General features: G+C 35.2%; 1 long non-coding RNA gene across 2 annotated transcripts; it reads right to left on the bottom strand.

The window, feature by feature from the left end:
* Positions 1 to 356: 356 nt before the first annotated feature.
* LOC143618538 (uncharacterized) lies at positions 357 to 2,961 on the bottom strand. Of its 2 annotated transcripts, none has more exons than XR_013151028.1 (3): positions 2,839 to 2,961; positions 1,720 to 1,807; positions 357 to 533 (listed from the first exon to the last, which is right to left on the bottom strand). It is a non-coding gene; the product is annotated as an uncharacterized LOC143618538 (long non-coding RNA). The 2 variants fall into 2 exon arrangements; XR_013151027.1 differs by having other exon boundaries at positions 395 to 533; positions 1,175 to 1,807.
* Between the last annotated feature and the right edge of the window lie 3,120 nt (positions 2,962 to 6,081).

Genomic DNA, 6,081 nt, shown 5'->3' with positions numbered 1-6,081 from the left:
ACAATCGTTGTCATGTATTGCTACAGTGGCCTCTATTCTTCTGCCATGTACATCATTCTCCAACTGGGCTGAATTCCAGAAATCCATGTGATGATTTCTGTATAGTATTTGGCATTCTATAAGAGAGAAACGAAGATTCGAATGAAGGAGCCACTGAATTATTAACTCCGCCGACCTGTTCTCCTCTGTGACCTGGATAAAGGCGCACATATTGTGCTTCTTCTCAAAAGGACACACCATTTCTGCACAATTGTAAGACCCTAACCCGTTTTTACCATTTTTAGGTGTAAACATATGCTCATTAGGCTTAAAAACCAGGTCTAATTAAAACCTTTTCGGATGACGTGATAACATGACACAACATACATAACTGGTAATAAAAATTTTACAAATTTTATATTTATATGATACGAACACTATATTAGACTTTGTCTTCTAAAATGAATTATTATAGCGGAAGCTTGTTTGGTTCGGTTGTGTTCAGTTCTTCGACAGCTTGACCATCAATCCATGTCCTTCAATTAAGTTATAACCTGTCTTGGAAATTTGCCATAACAATTAGTCATACATATTTTACATCTACTTGTAACAAACACAAGTATACTTAACCCATATATTAATACTTTCACTATCATTGTCTTTATACAAATTTTCTTTTCAAACCTTAAGAGGGTCTAAGTGTCCTCACTTAGTATATCCCCCTTTTTGCCCTTTTATATTTGTCATTTTAATATTTACAACCAAAAATTAGGATTTGCACGTTCATGCACAAATCCCTAGCCTCTACGACCCCATGAGTCGTTTATACAACAATTTACTTTTTTGGATTAATCGTAAGAGTTAAACGGTTTTAAAATTACAGATTAAACCCAACAAGCACGAACTCAGTAATTGTACACCGGCACTAGCAGCCCATTTACACCGATTTCTCGTTTACCTATTATCCCGTTACCCTTTTTCCACTACAACCATATTGTAGCCGGTAACTTCATGGTTCGTAAATCTAATCTTAACGACCCCGTTATTCATTTTTAAGTCTGTGTTTACACTAACCTTGTCGTTTCACTCTTTATTCCTCAAACTACTAGGTAATATCAGATGCACCCATACCATTGCCCGACGGGCATTTTGGTCAAATTTAACGTTTACCGTTATCATGAATTAATTCACGTACCTGGCAGGGTCAAAGTTGTGACCCGTTACCAATACCTTATAACTCCTTTTAGAGAACTCGACACCACATTCTATTAGCATCATGCTTACCTGTAGGACAATTCTCAATAGGACAAGAATTATATGCCAACTTCAAATGGTGATAGTTTCACCATTTGACCCGTTCACGCATATACCCATTCCGGGTCACTCCTTTTTTTATATCTTAATCTTACAACGGGTTATTACCAAAATAGTGATTTAACACCAATTTACCCATAGTACCCGTTTATGACTTGGTCTATAAACCACACCCGAAAACCATTAAAATCCTTGTCCCATATACTAGGATTATTAGTTTTCAATTCTCATTCGACCCTTTTGGGCCAATTTGAACCAAGTCTCGAACATTAAAGATTACAACCCAATCCCGGGTTGTACCTTAATACTCCCAAACTACCCTTCTTGAATTTTCTTATCATTTCAATATTTTGTTAGTCATTTAAGCAATATTGCAATTTGATAAGAAACTTTAGCTTATAAATTGAAGTGTACAAAGTCACTTACCTTTCTTTGCTAACTAGAACTCCCGTGCACTCCATTAGCTTGCTTGACCCGTTTCATCCAAGCCTCCACCTAGCTTGACAAGATCAAACTTTGTCCAATTTCCACAAGATTGTCGGGTTAGTTATTATATAACATGACCAAAAAACCCTATGGATTCATACATACCAATTTATCAAAACACTAGATTTTTGGTCAGTTTCACTTTAAAAAGTCAAACTGCTCATAGGTATGTATATTCTCCAATCATTGCATACAACGGTGTAAATACTGATACAAACCATTTGCAATTCGTTTAGACACTTTAAGTATGTCACATGAAGTTTTATTAGTTCTATACAATCGATGCATAATGCCTAGTGAAGTTTTTGTGTTTTCTCGATTACTAATATCTTTATTAATGTGCAGCGATTTCCTATATCGCTGTTGTAATAAGCCATTTTAGCCTATGTAACATCCGAACTGGTTCAACATGTTCAAAGATGGATCGTAGGGGACTCAACTACCTTTTCAAGCATATGAAGCACGCCCTCAAACTATTTTTCTATGATTTTATATGCTTTTTACTAAATCAGGACAGAAGCATAAATATTCCTAGTCAGCATGTTTTGTATCCTGACCAGCCACTTTGGTCTACATTTTTAGACAACTTCCGATCCTATTTAGACTTTCATGATCAAATATGAATTGAAATAGACACATAGACATTTCCAACGATATAAGGCCCGTCCTCTAACTCTTAACGACGAAAAATAACTATTTAACTATTTAAATCTGTCAAAAGTGACGGATTTCATACTATATTGCACAATTCAAGTTTCATTTGAGCATTTCATCAAACACTTGGTGTACGGTCAATCACATAGCCTTAAACATAAGTGTTCTAATAATAAATTTCCACGTTCCTCATCCAAATTCTATTATTCAACATCCACAAGTTTAAACCACACAATTTCATTTAGTCTAGCAATAATCTTAACATTTAAATCTAGACTAATCATAATTCATACAACTTATATATGGTGATTCTAACACATATACATGCTCAAATCCAGGTTATTCAACCTAACTAGTTTTCTCCCAATCTTGAAATTATTCACAATTGAAGATATTTGAACATACCTTATGTTCACCTAGTTGAGTTGAGAACTACCTTGCTCACATGCACGGTTTTATTATCCAATTTGCCTTCCAATTTGAAGAATTTGAAGAACTAGGGTTTCTCCCCTATTGTTCTTGTTCTCCAGATGATCGATACACACACACACACCAAGCGTGTGTATTTTAATTTATTTTCTCTTTTAATGCTTATTCTTTCCAACTTGACAACTCAACCCCTCATGATTAATAAGTTATATAGATTAAGATTATTTTGAAATAAATAAATAATTCACCATTATTAACTTAAGTACTAACTAGGTTGAATATTATCCTAGTTACGTGTTTCAAACTCTTCATGTTTCATACTCGACACTATATAATATTTTGGGGTGTTACAAGTCTATCCCCCTTAATGAGGTTTCGTCCCCGAAACCTAGATTACGTAGTTCTTTGGGTTAAGCCCCGAAGAACATTAGTTTTCCATACTCAATTGAGCACCGCTCAACCTTTTATCCTTTTATCACCATATCATTAAATAGATGATATATTGTTATACAACATCCGCTTTATTAGAGTCACATGACTTTTTTAATTTACTTAAGTGATATATTGTTATATAGCATCTACTACCATACCTCTACCAGGTATTTTAATTTCGTATTTTCTGGAGGTTTATTAGTCGTAAGGGTTATACCCCCTCTTATTGACCTACCCTGTGTTTTTTTTGTTTTTTTTGGTAGTCCATTTTTAGTCCATTTTTATCCTGAATGATATATTGATTCAATGATCCTTACTATCATGCATTTTTTAAGGTATAATCTGTGCCACTTATTTGTGGCCGTGTCAGAATTCAACTCGCCCGGGTCACCTGAACATGTTTTATTTCCACCCGATTTGCATCAAAATCTATCCAAAACTCATCCAAACTCAATTTAATTACCAGGAAAACGTGCATAACATATCTAAACCATAATCCATTACCTGGATTCAAAAGTCTTAGGTTTTTACGCTCCCTTTACCCGGTTTGCGTTTGCATTTATTTAACCCGTCTTGACATTTAAGCACTATAACTTAAATCGTCCGCAATATTTTAATAGGATTATTGCTCTACATTTCCAACCCATTGCTCGGGCTTGTGAATCTTGTGTTCCACGCTTTCGTTACCCGGTTTACGTTTACACTAATTTGACCCGGTTTATGTTAAAGTACTTAAACTTAATTCATTCATATTCATTTCAAGAAACTATACTTTTTCAACTATAACCCATTGCCCGGGCTTGTTAATATTGTGTTCCATGCTTCCGTTACCCGGTTTACTTTTACACTAATTTGACCCGGTTTATGTTAAAGTACTTAAACTTGATTCATTCATATTCATTTCAAGAAACTATACTTTTTCAACTATAAACCATTATCCGGGTTTATTGTTTTATGACTCACGCTCCCGTTACCCGGTTTACGTTTATATTAATTACAACCCATTATCCGGGTTCATCGTCCTTATTAATCACGCTTCGTTACCCGGTTTGCGTTTATATTAATTACAACCCATTATCCGGCTTCATCGTCCTTGTTAATCACGCTTCCGTTACCCGGTTTGCGTTTATATCTCTTTGGCCCGTTTGGTTTGCTTTTGTGAATACTATCACTTATGAGCAAACCATTCTCACTTATAAACATTTTCACGAAAAATCCTTTGAATTAACACAATTAGCTAATTGAAATATATAATGAAGCATACTCATTGAGTATTACTCGACTCACACCACCAAATTCCCTTTTTGGCTATTTCAACTTTAGGGGTTACTTTCCCATTTCTCCGAACATCAACCTAAGTTAAGGTTGGATTTTTTTTTCTTTTTTTTATTTAGAAACACCTTGGTGTCTATGACCCCATGGGCATCTAGACCATAATCGACTAATCCTTTATTTTCTTGAATCATTTATCCCTACGCGTGTCACACGTCGTTTCTATGACTCCTACAAGAGCCATTTGTACGAGTGTGCCCATGAGGCTTATGACCCCAAAGATCCCTTCGACACCCCCACTTACCTACTCCTTGCTACATGATATATATATGTACTAGTTATAAGAAACCCATCGTATCATGTGTTTAACACTTACCTGGACAGGGTAAGTAATCCGCACATAGTAGACATGGACTTATTATAAATACTACACTACCTCCCATGTAAACAGATTTTCAGTTCGTGTCCATTGTTTTATTTGCTAAATACCTTATCTTTTTACATTTAGAATTATTAGGTTTCATCTTTAATCATTCAAAACGAACTAGATGTTTTTGTTTCATAAAAATCTTTATCTAATCAAATTCGTTGATGTGATTATTTTATCTTTTGCATTCTTTTGTTTTAGTTACGTGTTTAAAACTTTTCATGTTTCATATTCGACACTATATAATATTTTGGGGTGTTACAACAATCACAAACAAGAACACATTCAAAGCAAAAGTTAGTCAATAAAGTTCATTACTTTATCATGTATCAAGTTTTATTTGATGAAGAAATTAAAGGACAGTCTTTAAGAACCTGTTCTTCGAAAACTTAGTAACCTACACAGAAAACAGAGATGTCAGTTGTCACACCCTCAATTTTCGACTAACAGGGTTTTGCCATGAGGCGCGTGACATACAAGGATCTAGCCATGTGTCATAACGAACAACCAATTTATAATGGAAAATATTTAAATATTATTGCTCATCATAAATGAGGTAAGTACATTTACAGTAAAGTTGTTACATTTGCGGAAGCGTATAATTTATGAAAAACACTTAAAAACCCAGAGTGCGTGTCAAGACGCCCAGACATAACATTTCATTAAAGACTCCCAGCATAATTCGATGCTTAGTGGGATCCATGCATCCTAGACTTATTTCAACTTCGCACGTGCACCTTAAACACCTGAGAAAGACATGCTAAAACGGGTCAACACAACGGTTGGTGAGTTCACAGGTTTGAGTTTAAAAACAAGTTGGTTAAACAAACCATTTAGTAAGTAAACGTTGTAAGCAATAAAGCATGGATAATGTATGCATTAGTAATACCGCTAGTTAATTACGCTAGCAATAATGTTACATTAGTGTAGGTTCCATTGTGACCGAGGCTGACTTGTTAGTTTGTTTGCCACCCACGGAGTCTAATATAAGACTAGTGTGTTTCTAGTAAATGAGACGCCCGGCGACCCCCTCAACCGAGAGCCCCGAGGAGGTTCGTCAAACCCAGTAGTACTACCTTTCATTACCG

This window comes from Bidens hawaiensis, unplaced genomic scaffold (assembly GCF_021521415.1).
Source record: "Bidens hawaiensis isolate Kalapana, Puna unplaced genomic scaffold, B.hawaiensis_p1.1 tig00084878_1, whole genome shotgun sequence".
NCBI classification, from domain to species: Eukaryota; Viridiplantae; Streptophyta; class Magnoliopsida; order Asterales; family Asteraceae; genus Bidens; species Bidens hawaiensis.
This window is presented reverse-complemented; position numbering and strand designations above follow the sequence as displayed.